At 36.2% G+C, this 19179-nt stretch overlaps 1 pseudogene; it reads left to right on the forward strand.

The window, feature by feature from the left end:
• Positions 1-1849: 1849 nt before the first annotated feature.
• On the forward strand, positions 1850-1946 carry LOC112607446 (annotated as a pseudogene).
• Positions 1947-19179: the final 17233 nt, after the last annotated feature.

Here is a 19179-nt window from a genome sequence, read left to right on the forward strand (position 1 = left end):
GGCCTATTAACAGCCTCCCCTGGCCAGTTGGATTCTACAGGGCAATGACTGGGGATAATTAGGAAACTTGGTAAGGAAGGTTCCTTGAGCAGGAAATTGGTTTCTCTGGAACTCGTTAGGCCTTAACTCTACAGCCAAGACCATGAAAACATTTACTGAAATTAGCGATAGTGTGCAGATCCTCAGGGAGCACTTCTTCAGGGAAACTAGAGTCAGGAATCAGGGACTATGAGTTTATTCTTAAAGGCTTAGGTGTCCCCTTTAAGCTATAAGAGAGCAATTAGGTTAAAATGACTCCTGAGTTTCGAACGGAGTCACAGTTTTAAGCTTCTCCCTGGGGTTAAGCATTGGTCTAGAGCAGGGGTGTGAGATGTAATTAAAGTTTACTTTAAATCCAGACATTTCCCTTCACGGAGCCCCTTTGCCACCACAGACTTTAGTAATAGTTACAAAATCTTGCCGAACCTAGAGAAGTTGACCAAACTTAAGACAGCCTCAGCCAGGCGTGGATTTTTGATAGCTTGATCAGTCTCAACTCAATAAAAAGCAATACATTTTTCCTTGGATAACACGTGGAGGCTTTAAGATTTGTCCAATATAAGCACATGAATCTGAAGTAAAAATAAAACAAAACAAATCTACGAGAAAAACACAGTCATGTTTTCCCTGAAGAAAAATAAAAACCAAGGATTCAACAGAGCAAAAGGAAAAACAAGGGGCCCAGCCCAGAGGTCTCTATATCGGGTGGGTTCCCTGCAGCTCGTGGAACCCCAGGTCTGTGCCAGGCTAACCCAGCCCCTCACAGAGAGTGACACATCTGACAGATAAATGGCAGCGCCATCATCTCCTCCTCCTATCGTTCAAATGCTCTACAGATGGCCTGAAATGGAAAGCAGCTTCAGTTCGACACAAAAGATCAACACATTACAATCAGAAGAGCATAAGCAGAGAGGGGGAACATGTCAGTGTGAAAATTTTGTAACAAAAGAAGAAAAATACAGAAGTATGAAAATATAATGAATAATGATTTGAGTGTCTACTATGAGCCGGGTACGCTGCTGAGCTTTCTCATTTAATGCTCTTAATGGTCCTGTAGCAGGGGTACTACTATTACCTTCATTTTACTCATGAAGAAACCTAGCTGGGAAGGCTTAACTGCATTGTCCAAAGCTAAGTGGCAGAAGAGGCAATGGAATACCTTTCCCTTTAACTCCAGGTTCTAAGTTTTGACCACATCCTAGGCACAGCATGTCCCTTTTTTTCTTCATTCAACTCACACGCACATTGTCCAAAGCTAAGTGGCAGGAGAGGCAATAGAATACCTTTCCCTTTAACTCCAGGTTCTGAGTTTTGACCATATCCTAGGCACAGCATGTCCCTTTTCTTCTTCATTCAATTCACACTTACCAAGGGGTCACTCCATGCTAGACTTGAAAATAAGGAACCGAAACAGACATTGTTCCTGCCCATATGGGGCCTATAGTAAATGGCAAAATACATATATAAAATAATTACATAAATCAGCACATTATCACAAGCCAATAGGTGTTTGGAGGAATATGTAATGCAAACCAATAAGACCATCTATCTATCAATCATCTATCTATTGATCTATCTATCTTGACCTAGGCTGGATAGGTTAAGAAAGACATCTCCAAGAAAGTGATATTTACATTTAAATCTGAAGTTTAAACAGGAATTAACCAGGGAGTTTATAGAGAGTAGGTGGCAGAGAGAGCCATGGGCAGAAACAACAAAAGCTCTGTGGCAAAAAGAAATCTCAAAGAACTCAAAGAAGTGTGAGAAGTATTAATATCATAACTGAGGAGGTCTTAGGTTTAGACATATAGTGCTCGCTTTGGGAGCACATGTACTAGAATTGGATACAGAGAAGATTAGCATGGCCCATGAGCAAGGATTGGACATAGGAAACTTCAATACTTCATTAAGGATGCAATTGAAAAATCTCTGTTGCTATGTTTTGATTTTGATTTTTTGTTTGTTTTGAACTTTTGGCTGTTTTTCTCATGTGAGAAATGTTTCATATATAGATGACAGAGACTAATGTAATAAATATTCATGTAACTACTACGAACTTAAATGGAATACGATAATTGGATAATGCTTTTAAATAATATGACCTCGATTATAATTGAAGTCTCTTGTATATACCTAATGACATCAAAAAGTTTTAAGCCAAGAGCAGACATGAACAGATTTGCATTTTGAGAAGATCTTTGAGAAGTTGCAGTGTAGGCAATGGGAAACAGACATTGATACAGGGATTCCAGTTGGCTGACTATTGAGGCTGTCCAGGTAAGAGGTGTGATGGGCTGAACTGTGGTGGTTTCAAAAGAGACAGATAGACTGGGGAGGTATTGGGATGAAACTGGCATGACCATTAGTGATGGACTGGTTAAGGCGAGTGAGAGGGTGCCATAGGGGCTGAAGATAACTTTTGAAATAATCTCTCATGAAGTGAAACAGTATTTCTAGGGGTAAAAGTATCTATCCTTAGTGATTGTCTCAAGAATTAAGAACAAAGTACAACCAAATTAAAATAGAAACACAATTTTAAAGAATTTTAAAATTACAATTAAGGAATTTTAATTTTTTTTTTTTTTTTTTTGAGATGGAGTCTCCTTCTGTTGCCCAGGCTGGAGTGCTGTGGTGCGATCTTGGCTCACTGCAAGCTTTGCCTCCACTGCAAGCTCCGCCTTCCGGGTTCACGCCATTCTCCTGCCTCAGCCTCCCAAGTAGCTGGGACTACAGGTGCTCGCCACCAAGCCTGGCTAATTTTTTGTATTTTTAGTACAGACGGGGTTTCACTGTGTTAGCCAGGATAATCTGTATCTCCTGACCTCATTATCTGCCCGCCTTGGCCTCCCAAAGTGCTGAGATTACAGGAGTGAGCCACTGCACCCAGCCAAGGAATTTTAATTTTAAGAATTTTGATTTTTAAATATTTTAGGTTGATTTATATAATTAGTCAATATATCTATTCACTATATCCTTTTCCCTAAGCAAGATTAAAACTTCAGGTCAGGCACGGTGGCTCACGCCTGTAATCCCAACATTTTGGAAGGCCAAGGCGGGCAGATCACCTGAGACAAGGAGTTCGAGACCAGCCTGGCCAACATGCTGAAACCCTGTCTCTACTAAAAATACGAAAATTAACTGGGTGTGGTGGCTTGTGCCTGTAGTCCCAGCTACTTGGGAGGCTGAGGCATGGGAATTGCTTGAACTCAAGAGGTGGGGGTTGCAGTGAACTGCAGTCCAGCCTGGGCAACAGAGTGAGATGCAGTCTCAAAAAAAAAAAAAAGGTAAAACTTCAGTACACTTTTATTTTCTTCTCCCCCAAACCCACTCTCTTGCCTTGTATTATTATCTCTCATGTTGACACTGAGATTTCTTTCCAAACTCATTTTTTTTGCAGCCTGCATCAATAATTATTTGAGTTTAATTATATGATTTCCTTGAGTTTTACATCATCACTTGTGTGTGTGTGTGTGTGTGTGTGTGTGTGTGTGTGATTTCCCTTTGACCTGAATTCATTTTTTTTTTTTTTTTGCTGGAATAGATCCTTGAATAGTTCTTTCAGAGAGAACCTGAGAGCAATAAACTTCCTGAAATCTTGCATGTTTGAAATGCTTTGTTTTGTACTTCATCTCAATGCTAGTTTGACTAGATGTAGTTAAGGTTCAAAATAAACTTTTCTTAGAACTTTGAGGAAATTCTATTGCATTCTATCACAAAGTGTTGCTAAAGAAAATCATGGGATTAGTCTTTTTATTTCTTTAGAGTCAAATTATGTTCTCCCCCTGTGCCCAAAATCTGTAACATTACACTCCATTCTTGATGCTCTGAAACTTACCATGGGAGGAATCTGGATTTGTGCCTCTGTAACATTCACCATGCTTGTCACTCAATGGGACTTTTAAATCTGAAGACTTTTGTGTTTCTTAAGCTGTGTGAAATGTTCTTAAAGTCATCTTTGTTTTCTCTCCTCCATTCTCTCTATTTTCTCCTTTTGGAACTCTATTTAAATAAATAGGGGTTGAGTTTCTGAATATATCTTTTGCATGTCCACTTTTCTCTTTTATTTTCCAAATCTTTTCTTTCTGTTCTGCTTTTAGGTGGTAAAAACAAAGTTTAGTTTTCTAGCCCATCAGTCCATTCTCCAATCATGTCTATTCCCTTTTTAAGCCCATTTTTTATCTAATAAGTTTCAAGGGGGCGGAGCAAGATGGCCGAATAGGAACAGCTCCAGTCTCCAACTCCCAGCGCGAGCAACACAGAAGACAGGTGATTTCTGCATTTTCAACTGAGGTACTGGGTTTATCTCACTAGGGAGTGCCTGACAATCAGTGCTGGTCAGCCGCTGCAGCCCCACCAGCAAGAGCTGAAGCAGGGCGAGGCATCGCCTCCCCTGGGAAGCGCAAGGGGGAAGGGAATCCCTTTTCCTAGCCAGGGGAACTGAGACACACAACACCTGGAAAATTGGGTAACTCCCACCCCAATACTGCGCTTTACCAAGGATCTTAGCAAACGGGCACACCAGGAGACTATATCCCACACCTGGCCGGGAGGGTCCCACGCCCACGGAGCATCCTTCATTGCTAGCACAGCAGTCTGCGATCTGGAGGTAAGGCAGCAGCCAGGTTGGGAGAGGGGCGCCCGCCATTGCTGAGGCTTAAGTAGATAAACAAAGGGGCTGGGAAGCTTGAACTGGGTGGAGCTCACAGCAGCTCAAGGAATCCTACGTGTCTTTGTAGACTCCACCTCTGGGGACAGGGCACAGCTAAACAACAACAACAGCCACAGAAGTTTCTGGCCAGAAAAGTGACACCCCAAAGATCTCGTTGCAATGGGACATTAGGAAGAGGGAAAAATCAAGAATAAAAAATAATTTATGACAAATATGGAACCAGTCAGCTATGGAATAATTATTTATACATAGTATTCTTTTAGCTGATTTTCTCGGGCTTCATAAGCATCATCAGGAAGTAATGATAATTTACCTGTTTTGTTCCAATATTTATAGTCTCATAAGTCTGACAGTGGCTAAAATTTCACAGACTTTTCTAGGTCTTAAGGAGTTAGAAAAGCCTGTTGAAATCTGAGTTATAACAACAAGCCCCCTACGACTCCCAGGGCTTCCAGTGCATTGGCATCATAGAGAATTACAAGAGTTTAGGGTCATCCAGATACACCTGGAACTCAGTGACCTACTTCCTCTGAGTTCACCTGAAGGAGATATAAATAGGGAGATGTGTCATCTTAATGGGGATCATTCTGATTAGGCATAAAATCTTACTAAGCCAACTCAGAGGAGGTTGCAGGTCCTTGCTAATTTTTGATAGCATTGTGTTCATCCACTTTCTCAGGCAGGGACTACAGGAAATGAAGGTCAACTTGTGGGGACTTTGGAGAGAATTTAATGAAGAGGCTTTTTACCAAGGTGTGGGCAGAGTTAAGGGGAATCATAAGGGATGTTGAGGCACTCAGAGACTAGTAACAACATTAACTAAAAATAAACCCATTAAGACCTTAGGCTTGAAGTGGTGATAAGGAATTAGTGTCACTGAATGGTGGATGTGTGGCAGGGGATTGCCTGGTTAGAGCACTAATGGTAGAGGGACCAGACACTGCCAGAACCACAGTGCAAGGGGGAGCAGGGAGGAAGGCAGAGACTACATCCCCGAACCTCTCTTCCCACACTTCCAACCTTTCGCTGGTGCCTTCAATTGGCTAGACCCAACCAGAATGCAGAGATCTAAGAGCCTGTGTGGTGCAGTGTGTGTGTGTGTGTGTGCATGCATGTGTGCAGCCCTCTGGGACACAGAGCAGAGTGGATCAGGGAAGGGCAAGAAAAGATTGTTACCAAGTCAGAAAAAGGATAACCAGAGCATACACTGGTGCTTGTTCCAGTCAGTTGGGGCCAGGATACAGGGCGTATTTTATATGCAATATATTGAAAATTGTAGTCCCTGAGACAGAAGAATCAACTCAGGATTGCTGTTTTCTGATGTGGACTGTGGATGTGAAAAACACCAGCCAGTAGAGATATAATCATAGCTACATTTTTATTCTGTGAAAATTATATGTTATGAGCATTTGTCTTTTTCATTTATTAACAAATATTTTTCAAAATTTTCATTTTATTTTTGATTTGGCTATATTTTAAATACATAGAACATGTTATTTATTTATTTATTTATTTATTTATGTACTGAGACAGGATTTCTCTCTGTCTTCAAAGCTGGAGTGCAATGGTGCAATTAGGGCTCACTACAGCCTCGACCTCCTGGGCTCAAGTGATCTTCCTACTACAGCTTCATGAGTAACTGGGACTACAGGCATGTGCCACCATGACTGGCCAATTCTTTACTTTTTGTAGAGATGGGTCTTTCTATATTGCCAAGCTGGTCTTAAACTCTTGGGCTCAAGCAATCCTCCCGCCTTGGCCTCCCAAAGTACTGGAATTTCGCAGTGAGCCACTGTGTCCGGACATAGATAGTTTTAAATTGTGCATTAAATCTGTTTTACCTTTGTGATTCTGCCTTTGATACCATGCTTAGAAAGCATTTTCCTACCCCTAAGCATTTATAAATTTCACGTAAATTTCTGGTACTTCATGACTTTCCCAAAAAACTCCTACATTTATTGCACAACTTATTGAAATATCCACATATTTTAAAAATATATTCATCTATATGAGTTTATAAATATTTATATCATATTTCTTATCCTTTATGTGCTTATTATTTTCCTGGGCCAGTGCACTACACTGTTTTAGTTATTACTTTGTTATTGTTGGAATACATTTTAAATCCAGCAAAGAAAAGTTTCTTTCTTTGCTCTTTTTCCTATTTAAAATTTTTATTTTGGAAAATTAACAGAGAAATAAATGCTTTAAAAGGCTAGAAAATACAGACAAGCAATAAAAACAAGGAGAATATCCATATTCCCACTGACTTAGAGAAATGTTGATAATATTTAGTTGTACACTCCCAATTTCCTTTTTTTGGTTATAGTCCTTCCAAATTTTATGCATACATATTTTTACTTATAGAAATTGAATTATCTTATATATACTGTTTTGAATCCCTTTATTTGTAATTTAATAGAAGATGATGGGTATTTTTTTCTATGCAACTACAGATAGTATCCCATGATATGAATAGCCCTGGATATACTTACACATCCTCCTTTTGATGAGCAATTAAGTTGTTTCCAATTTTTTCCACTATTACACAGAATACTAAAGTGAATATCCTTGCACTTAAATGAATTTTTTTTCTTAAAATCCATTCTTACAAGTGCAATTCTTTGTATAAAAGAAAATTATATTTTTAACTTCTATAAATGTTGCCACATTTCCCTCCAGAAACATTTTACCCCTACTATGTATGAAATTTCCCTTTCCTTCTTAGCCTTACTAGCATAGGGGGTTTTTATGCTTACATTTTAAATCTTGGCTAACCTGATAGGTAAAATTAATATATCAGTATTATTTTGTTTGCATTATTTTGATCATGAATAAAGTTGAGCCTTTTATCCTATATGTATTTTGCTTTAAATGAATGTATGTATATACACACACACAATTAAAAAATCCTATATTTATATATTTATTTTATATAATAATATATAATATTTAAATATATTTTAAATTGGATGCTTTTTTAGGTTTGTGAGTAATTTTTATATAATATAAATATTAGATTCAATTGAATAGATTTCAAGTACTTTTTAGTTGCCTTAACAGTTTCTTTCCAATATCTCATACAAATATTTAAAACATATATGGGATCAAATATGTCATCATTTTCATTTTGAATCTTGTTCTTGGTATCATCTCAAGAAAAATCTATCCAAACTAAAGTTCATTAAAACACATTTTTCAATTTTTCCCATAGACACATTTACATTTGGCTATTATGAGCTAGGTATCTAGTATTTTTTTCCCACAAGAATAGTCTAGTCTTATACCACTTTTGAATAACATCTTTTCTGCTGTAACTTCAAATATTTCTTTTATCTTATTTTTAGCTCCCAGCTATACTTTGCTCTTTGCTCTGTTGTCTGGGTCTGTTCTGTTTCATTGATCTATTTTTCTATTTCTAGGTGGCTTCCACAAAAAGTTGTTTTTTGAGGCAGTTCATTGGCTAGCCAGAAATCCTAAAACACAAACCCATTCTGATTGGTTAGTTAATTAGGATAATCCCAGCTGAGAGATGTTGAAGGGCTGCAGACTCTGAATTCAGTTGTTATCCAAGTCAGCTGGAATATCCTGTAATCCTTTAGCAGTGTGAGTGCAATCCTCTCGCAATCTCCTGTCTCCACTTTAAAGTCTTAGCCTTAATTACTTCATTTTCTTTCACATGGTGAGAATTTTGTACTGCTTTGCCCTCGCTCCTGTAATACTTCTATTTTTCTTGTAAAGAAACCTCATGGCAATAGTGGAGATTTGCACAGGCCCTAAGAGCCATTGATAACAATATCATTCTTCGACACTGTATCGTTACAGATCTCTGTACCTCCCTGACTTTCATCTCCACAGAAAGTAAAATTTTCACAGTGATAGACATTTGTAATGCTTTTTAAAGGCACTGGTTCTGGTGGACACCGAGAGTCAATTTTTGTTTGCTGCTCATGGAAAGGACAACAACATACCTGGACAGAAATGCCTCGAGGATGTACTGAAGGCCCCTCTCACTTCTCATAGGTACTGAAGGCAGATTTAACAGACATTTATTTCCCCCAAGGGTCGACTCTCTTGCAGTATGTTGGTAACCTTCTTTGTTCTCCTTGTAAAGAGGCTTCTGAACATGATAGTGTTTATAGCCTTAAAATTCTAGCAGACAAAAGCCATAAAGTTTCCAGAGAAAATTTCAATTTACCAAGGCATGTCAAATATTTCAGATACTTGATATTAAACTAGGGACCTCTCTTGGATCCTGATAGACTTAAAAGCTTACACGGTTTGGATCTGTGTCCCACAAAATCTCATGTCAAATTGTAATCCCCAGTGTTGGTGGTAGAGCCTGGTGGGAGGTGATTGGATAATAGGGGTGGAATTTTTCATGACTGGTTTAGCACCATCCTCTTGATACTGTCCTCGGGATAGTGAGTGAGTCTTCCTAAGATCTGGTTGTTTAAAAAAGTGTGTAGCCCCCCCTTCCTCCTGCTCTGCCCAGGTGACATGCCTGCTCCCTCTTTGCCTTCCGCCATAGTTGTAAGTTTCCTGAGGCCTCTCCAGAAGCCAAGCAGATGTCGCTATGCTTCCTGAACAGCCCACAGAACTGTGAGTCAATTAAGCCTCTTTTCTTTGTAAATTACTCAGTCTCAGGTATTTCTTTGTAGCAATGTGAGAAGGGACTAATACAAAAGCATTTTAAGCTTTCCTCAACCTCAGACTAAGAGACAGTCACAAGGGTTTTTGGGCCTGGCAGAGTACTGTTGAAACTGGATATCTAATTTTTCTTAATAGCTCAATCATTATATATCCTTCTGAAACTTAATAAGCTAGAGCCTCTGGACTGGGAAGAGAATGCTTGTATAGTCACCTTTCAATTAAAATAAGGACTTCTAGGTCGTCCTGCCTTAGGGCATCCCAATTATCAGCTCCCCTTCCTCCTTTCTAGTGAATGAAAGAGAAGAAAATGCATTAGGGGTTCTTAACTGAAAACGTGGAGATTAACACACACCCCTTGGATGTTACAGCCAGCAGTTAGATTCAGTAGCTACGGGACTCCCTTCCTGCATGGGAGCTGTATTAGGCACTGTGGCTTTAACTAAATCTATGTTCCTCACGCTGTAGAAGCTTTAATCAATTCTCATAATACTCAATATTTTTCTGCAAGCAGAGTCACTTTTTATGAGATCTTGCTGTTGACTTCTCATAGTATTATTTCTCATTTCAATAATCATAATTCAGCAACTTGCCATCTCTTATTCAATGACGAGACACCTCATAACTGATTAAATCTAACTGACCAGCTACTAAAACCTAGAGCTGATTTACAGGAAACACCTACACCAAATGCAGAATTTTCATAGTTTACTGATGGATCATATATGTCAGTTAATGAAGGAAAGTATCTTGCTGGATGTACTATTATCACCCTTCTTAAGCAATTGAAGCAGCCGTGTTGTCAGTGGCTACTTCAGCCCAGCAAGCAGAACTTTATCCCCTAACTGGGGCTTGTATCCTGGTGAAAGGTAAACCTGAAAATCTTCACAGAGCCAGCTGTTATGCCTTGGGGTTGTTTAAGATTTTGGTTGCTTCAGATGCAAAGAGGATTTCTAACTTCTGGAGGGAACCAAATTAAAAATGGAGCTTTTGTCAAAAATTTATTAAATTCAACTCAACTTCTCTTTGCCTTGGCCATAATCACAATTCTTGGGCACTCAAAATTGGAATCTGTTGAGGCTAAAGGAAACAACTTGGCTGCTCAGGCACCACAAAATGGCTATGTTGAGTTCCACTAAGACTGAAAACCTTATTTATAGTGAATATTAATTATTTCCCCCAAAAGAATTTAAATAATGTTGTTAAAGTGGCTCAGTCTCAAGCCCCACATAAATAACATTATTTTGGGATTAAAAACAATTGCATTTTTTTGCCCAACAAATTTATGATATGGTCCAATGATAAACCAGTATGATGAGAATCTATAAAAAATTCCTACCTGAAATGACACATCAGATGACTTACTGAACAACTGATAGACTTACAAGATTTATGAAACTGTATTGGTGGGGAAACGTTTTAGGATCGCCAAAGAGGTACAACTGACTTGTACTGCTTTGCCAAAATTCAATCCAGGAAAACAGTTCAGAGTTCCAGTCATTTTGACCTGCCTAATTGACCCTTTTTTCTTTGGAAAATGGATTTCATTCAGTTGCTTCCTTCTCAAGGCTCAGTATAATTTGTATGTTTTCTCACTGGGTAGAAACATTTCCTTGCCAACCTGCCACTACCTCAGCTGTTACAAAACAGTTATTAGAAAAGATTATTCCTACATGGGGTATACTATTAGAGTTACATAGTGACTGAGAATCTCACTTCATTGGCCATATTACAAAACAAATTTGCAAAGTTTGGCCCATATTACAATACTTGCATTGGGTTTACTGTCCACAATCTTTCAGACTGGTGGAAAGAGCAAATGACATTATCAAAACTTAGCTGTCGAAATTTGTGGAAACATTAAAATTTCCCTGGCCAAAGGCACTTTATCTAGTCCTATTGAATCTAAGGTCTGCACCTTTTATAAAACACAAGTTGTCACCTTTTGAAATTATCACTGGATGACTGATGCATTTAGCCCTCTTTCCTTTGTTATTCAATTGACTAAAGGAGACATTCTCCAATATTACAAAGGAATAATTAAGGCTATAGACAAAAAATCATACGCTGGTAGACAATCTTTCCACATTGTGCTTCTGGGATATGAAAATACCAAACATCACAACCTTTAGTCTAGTGATTTTGTCTGTTGGAAGAGACATTTACAAAACACTTTCCTTCAATCTTGGTGGCAAGGTTCATATCAGGTACTCCTTCCCAATCCACATCCTGCCAAACTAAAAGATGTTGGCGCTTAGATTCATGTTTCTCATTTAAAGGATTCTCTTACCTCCTGCTGTAATTCAGAAACAGTCAAAGACTTGAGGCTAAAAATGACCCAGAAGTGAAACATATGTCAGCTGAAATTGACTGATCATCCAAGAACACCCTGACTAGACTTGTATATGACTAAGATCCCTGAAATATTGAGCCACTTATATGTTGCCTTCTCTATATTCTGGTTTTCGCCTTCTACTCTCTTGCGCAACAGAGTTACCTCATGGCCAAGCAGAGGGTGTTTTCACTGTCGCCAATACCTACTATTATACTTGAATAAATGCTTCTAACAAAGTAGAGACTGAGTAGGTAAAATCTATGAACATGTTAATTAGCTAAATGGAAAACCCATCATTAAAATGTTTGGCTTTTGATCTGTATAGCTGACTACCCTTTATAGTCAAAATCTGGCTAAAATTCCATCCAAAATACTTGTCACTTAGAAGCTCAGCGTGGTCTATCAAGCCTATGATTCAGAAAAGACATCTTATTTGATAACTTTTTTTTTGGACCAAACCTTGCTTGAGAACTCTCTTCTCAAAATCTCTTTGTGACTCAAATGTGGCCCAATACAGCCATACACTTCTCAGAACTTGTAACTCCCAATAAGAAACACGAATCCCTTGGTCACATTCGTCTCAGCAATGAGGGACAAAATAAGACTTGCCAATTGATCTGCAATGCTTTCTGAAGAAAGTTTTTGATCAAAAGGGGGAAATGTGAAAAAAAAGGAAGTTATTAAGGCTAAGGCTTTAAAGTGGAGTCAGGAAATTGCAAGAGGGTTACACTCACGGCTGTTAAAGGTCAAACAACAAGATGTTTCAATAGCGTTGGATAACAACTGAATTCAGTATCTATTAATGTTAGCTTTCAACAACTCAGCTGGGAGTATCCCAATTAACTAACCAATCAGAATGGGTTTGCTATTTAGGATTTGCCCAGCCAATGAGCTGCCTCCAGAAACATCTTTGTTTTTGGTGGAAATCACCTTTAAAAAACTTTTCTAGCCGCATATTATATGATTAAATGTATATGAAATGTTGAGAATAGCAATTGCTAATGTATTTTCTGTTTCTATGGACTTGTCTATTCTGGACATTTCATATATATATGTAGTCATATAATATATGACCTTTTATCTCTGTTTTCTTTCACTCAGCATAATATTTTCAAGGTTCATGCATGTGTAGCATGTGTCAATACTTCATTCTGTTTTATGCCTGAATAATTGTCTACTATATAGATATACTACATTTTTAAATATATTTGTAAGTTGAACATTTAAGTTGTTTCCATTTTTTGGCTATTATGAATAATGCTGCTATGAATGTTTGTGCACAATTTTTGTGTGTGTGAACATGTATTTTTAGTTTTTTTGGTATAGTTCTATGGGTGAACCTCCTGGATCATATGTTAACTGTATGTTTAACTTTTTGAAGAATTGTCAAACTCTTTTCTAAAGTAACTACTTCAGCTATGCCTCATAAATTTTGACAGCTATATTTTAATTTTAATTTATTTAAAATTATTTTCTAATTTCTCTTTGATTTCTTCTTTGACCTATTGGTTATTTATGGGTGTGTTATGTACCACATATTTGTGAAACTCCAAATTTTTTTGTTATTGGTTTCTAATAGTGTTCCATTGTGGTTATAGAATGTATCTTGTAATTTCTATCCTTTTAAATTTACTGAGGTTTCTTTTTTGGTACAGCATATGGTCTTTCTTGGAGAATATTTTATGTGCACTTGAGGATAATCCTTTTACTTTTAATCTATTTGAATTTTTGAATTTAAAGTGTATATCCTGTATATACACTGATATTTCTATATTATTATAGAATAATATATTTATTATATAAAGAACCATTATAACAGAATAATAAAGGCAAATAACACAATTTAAAAGTGGGCAAAGGATTTGAATAGTAATTTCTTTGAAGAAAGTATGCAAATGACCATTGGTCATTTGAAAAGCACATGAAAAGATACTAAACATTGTTAAACATTAAGGAAATGCAAATCAAAACCACACTTAAAAGAGTTCCACTTCCATGACAGCATGGTGAGCTCCAAAGTCCCACCTTAAAGAACTAAAAATATATGTTCACACAAAAACTTGTATACAAACATTCATAGCAGCATCATTCATAATAGCCAAAAATGGAAACAATCCAAATGCTCAACTTATAGATATATAAAGAAAATGTAGTGTATCTATATAGTAGACAATTATTCAGGCATAAAATGGAATGAAGTACTGACACATGCTACAACATGGATGAACTTTGAAAACATTTGTATCCTGTATATACATTTAAAGTATATATCCTGTAGATAGCATAGAGTTAGATCTTGTGTGTGTGTGTTTTTAAAATGCAGTCTGTGATTCCTGCCTTTTGACTGGATTGTTGGATACATTCACATTTAATGTTATTATTGATATAGTTGGATTTATCTCTGCCATTTTAGTTTTCGTGTCCTGTATGTCTTGCATGCTTTTGTTTCTCAATTTCTTCTTTATTGCCTTATTTGTTAGGGCAAGAGTGATCAGGGCCCCATAATTCACAATGATACTATGCCTAAGGTAGATCCTCCATCCCGAAGGTGGGGGCTTGGTGGAAGAAGGGAGCCCTGACCTCTCACCCGGAGCTGACTTCTCACCTGAAACTTAGCTTCAGAAAGCAGTAACTAGGCATAGGAGAAGAAATGCTGAAATCCCCCCTCTTCTAGGAAGTTAGCCCTCCAACTGGAAGCTGGGAGGAAAGAGAGCCCTGTGTTCTTGACCTCATCAGTTTGGAGTAGAGTTTGTCTCTTGATGAGCTTGGATAGGGGAGGGAGGGAGCAGGTCTTGTTTTGAATACCACAGAATCTTACTGTTCTTATTAAGTTTTAGTAGATTTTCTGGAATAAAAATTTTTTAAAATTTTGTTGTATACCCTTAGAAGCATTTCCAGAGACTAAATCATTGTGTTTTCAAATACAACTTTCACCTGTTTTGCTGGGGGGTTGGACTTTGGAGCTCACCATGGTGTCACACAGGAAGTAGAACTCTTTTCATTGTGGTTTTCATTTTCATTTCCTTGATATTTAATGATGTTTAGTATCTTTTCAGGTGCTTTTCAAAGGACCAATGGTCATTTGCATACTTTCTTCAGAGAAATGTCTATTCAAATCCTTTGCCCATTTTTAAATTGTGTTATTTGTCTTTATTATTCTGTTGTAAAGGTTCTTTGTATATTCTAGATACTAGGCTCATCAGATATATGATTTGTAAATATTTTCTCCCTTTCATTGGGTTGTATTTTCATTTTCTTGATAGTGTCCTTCAAACCAGAAAAGTTTTTGGTTTTGATGCATTCCTGTGTATATATCTGATTGTTTGTGCTTTAGATATTATAGCTAAAAACATGTTGTCTAATGCAAGATCACAAAGATTTACACCTATGCTTTCTTTTAAGATTTTATAGTGTTAGCTCTTACGTTCAGATCTTTGATCCATTTTGAATTAATATTTGTATATAGTGTGAGGTAGAAGTCCAAGTTCATTCTTTTGCACATGGATATTCAATTATCTCAGCATCATTTGTTAAAATGTTTTAAAATTTCAATGGAAATTATTTAAATATATAAGAGAAATAGATGATAATCATATTTGTAATATTGAATTTTCTCATGTGAAACATTTCTATTTATTCAGATACTTATATTTGTGTGTAAAGTTTTATCATTTGTTTGCTTGCTTGTTTTAACATAAGTTTTGAATATTTCTTTTGATGCTGTATTTGTTGTTATCATTAATGGGATCATTATGCATTATATTAAAATTTTCAAAAATTTTGTCTTTATCAAAGTCAAAATTGCACATTTTTAAGATTAATTTAATTTTAAAAGTTAAAAATTAGTGTACTCAGTCTCCCTTCTCCCTTTTAACTTTTCTCCTACCCCACAGTTGGCCATTTTAAATTATTTTTTAGCTGAACAGTTTATTTATCATTATATCTTTAAAAATCAAGCTTGCACTATTTCTTATTTTTTTTTTGGTTTAAGCACTATCCATTGACTTCCTGTTATAAAAGATGAGTATTTTCCTCTCTTTCCTCTCTCTCTCCCACTCTACACAGCTAATTTCTTGTTATTTCACTCCTGACATTACTACTTTTTAATATAGATTAGATCAATATTTAGTTTTAAATTATCATGACTATGTATATAATTCAAAACTGAGATATGTAGTAAATAATGACTTTTTTTAAACCTGAGCCAACTTTACTAAATAACTTTCTATGTTTTCTGTAGTTAACTAGGAAACTATACTGCTAATTCAATCTCCAAATTCTTCTCCTCTGGTTGTTTAAAAATTCTCTCAGTATGTTATTTCATATCAGATATCTATGAATTTCATCATTTTAGAGAGTCCCTGGTGTTTTCTCACTGGTGTTTCCTAATGTGCTACCATGCCTATTTGAAGCATATGTATTATCTTGGAGTCTTCTTCACTTTTATTTTGGGAGTGTCTCTGGTATTTAATGTCCTTATTGCTTCAGTCTCCTATTTTGATGAAGCACATTTTCAAGTTGTTTCCTGAGGAAGGGTGTGTGGGAGGTAAACATTTTCATATCTTGTTCATCTAAAAAGCTCTGCATTCTACCCTGGCCCTTGGATAGTTATAGAATTCTAAGTTGGAAATCACTTTTTAAAACAGCATTTTGAATTCTTGTTCCATTGTCTTTCAGCTTCCCATATTGCTGTTGAAAGTCTTAAAGCCATTCTCATTGCTAATAAAGCTGTGGTATTTATTTTCCCCTCTCTGGAATCCAGCAAAATCCATTTTCTGCCTCCTTTGTCAGAAGTTTCACAATGGTAAGCCTTGATATGCATGTTTTTAGACCGTCTGTTGGGCATTTACATAACCTTTAGTATCATATCCTTTGTATACTTCAGAGAGAGATATTGAGAATGGATTTTGGGTTTGGTGTGAGAGAAGATGGATCATAGTTTAAATGTACTGCCTTTTTATCTTTTATAGCTGGGAGGCAGCAGCTAAGATCTTAGATTGATAAATCAGGAAAATAGTGGTATAATAAATGGAGTTTTTGTGGTGGCCAATAGAAATTTTAAAGGGAGATAATGCTTTTCAATTTTCTACTCTGCTGTACTTTTGGAAATTTTAAAGCCATATTCATGTTTTGCTTTTAGAATTAAAATAAACAATATATAAAAATAAAAGTGTATGTGCTCTGTGATACAGCAATTCTGCTTTTAGCAGTCTTATTCCAGAAGCATTCATTATCCTACTGTTTATTGTGGCAATATTTGTAACAAAAAATGTTAATCAATAGGCAAATGATTAAATAAATTGTGGTACTTCTGTGCTATATTCTATGTTCTGTGTAGTTGGAATTATCTTAGTTCCTCTCCCTACCTTCCTGCTTTGGCCCAAGAAACAGAAATATTCACGCTTTAAGAAGTATGGGAAAATGGTTTCCACACTTCTCTTCATCTCACAGTGACATGTGAAGATATGAAAAGAGTGATGATTTATCTGATTGGTGAGTTCAGAAGAGACTGGACTAGTCATGTATTTATTCTCTCTTAGAACTAAATAATGTATTCTGTGTCCTCTGTAGTAAGCCCTAAAGGGGAAGCCTTTGCACTGTCAAAAGACCTGCTAGGTCATAGACCTGGCTGACTGTGTAAATCCAGCTGGGCTTCTCTAATTCAGCTTCATAAAGAGTTCAGATTTAAATTTAAGTGAAAAAAGCAAGGCAGAGAAATATATATACATATAATATGTGTGTATATATGTGTTATTTGTATATGTATATATATCATATTTATAGATCATAGTAGATCTCAAATATTGAAGAAAGATAATATTTGCATATCCTACATGTGAAATGCAGAAAAGTTTCAGAAATATGCATATCAAATTGTGAACTCTTGTTTCTATGAGGTAAGTAATAGTAAGGAGGAGTAAGAGGGATTTTTACTTTTTACCTCAATGTATTGTTAAAATATTTTAGTTTCTATAACCATGAATTTATTGATGTAATTTTAAAAGTTTGAGGAACAAAAATACCCTGGGAGAGAATATATGAATATTTTCATGCTTACTGGTTAAATAGTGGTTATCTCCAGAAAGTGAGTTGTGGAAATCTATATCATTTATTTGTTTAATATTTTAAAACAATAACCTTGTTATTACTTGTTATGATTCATAAAATGAGATAATACTAGTTTTTCGTCATAGGCAATAGCTAGCCTCTCCTGAATCATGCTACTTGATGGCTGTGATCATGGTCATAGCCGTTCTTTTTTTCTTACATTTTGAGAATGCTTTTATTGCTTCAAGTCTAAAATTAACATGTTTTCTCTTTTTTCTTCCTTAGTAGAATTAATTATATTAACATAGTTTCTATTCATATCTGACCTTCTGAAATAAACCTTACCTGGTCAGGGTGTGGACTGTTTAATACATAATGTATTGAATTCAAATGGCACATGTTGGACTTAGAACTTTGGGCTCTATCTTCACAACTGATATTGGGTTATAGTTTGTGTGTGTGTGTGTGTGTGTGTGTTTCTGGCTGTGACATCAAGGTTATGTTAGTTTCAAAGAAAGAATTTGGAAATCATGTAAATAAAACTTCCATGTCTCTCACACTTCTGCTATTTTGAATAGTGATTATGCATAGTGCAAGTGCTAAGTACTGTGTTCTTATATACTTGTTAAAGTTTCAGTAGCTGCTGTACAGCTTTTTTCTTATTTCTAACATTGTGTCTTTAAATTTTTGCATTTTTCTTAATTAGATTTTTTGGAGACTTTCCTGATTAATGAGTTTTAAAATAGAAGGCCCAGCCTTTAGAATTATTTGTGTATCCTATTATATTCCTGTTTTTTTAACTAGTTTTCTTCTTCTTATCATAACTTCTTATTTTGACTTTTATATATTTTGTTCTTCTTGCTTTCTGAGTTGAATGTGCAGTTTGTTTTTCATTTCCTAGGTTTCATAATAAATATGCATAATAAAATAGCATTAATAATTATACAGTTTTTCTGAGGACAGCTCCGATTGGAGAGGGCCCTTATTTCCATACTTATCTCCGTGATGCTTTGACTTAATCCTAGAAGGGCACAGGAATGGAGTGCAAGTTTCAGATACAACTTGTGTGACTTTTATGTTCCTGGAATAATTATTGTTAAGTATTGCTTTTTTCCTTTTATTCATATTGGAAATCTATGTGGCATTTTTATTTTAAAAATAGGTTTTTTCTGCTTAAAAAGGCCTAACACTGTTGACCCTGTTTATATTTGCTCTATTTAACTTTATTTTCTTCATACTGCATTGACGTTCTCTGAGAATATGAGTTACATAAATTCTATCATTTCTGTCTGCTTTTGTCTGGAGCACTCCAAATGCATGGCGGCTACCATCACTATTACTGCACCCCTTCCTAGCCTCACTTCTTGCTCAGTTCTGTTCAAGAGGATTTCAAAGGAAGTCAGAAATAAGAATAATATTTAGCATGACTCACAAAGAA

Source organism: Theropithecus gelada, chromosome 14, assembly GCF_003255815.1.
Source record: "Theropithecus gelada isolate Dixy chromosome 14, Tgel_1.0, whole genome shotgun sequence".
In the NCBI taxonomy this organism is placed as follows: Eukaryota; Metazoa; Chordata; class Mammalia; order Primates; family Cercopithecidae; genus Theropithecus; species Theropithecus gelada.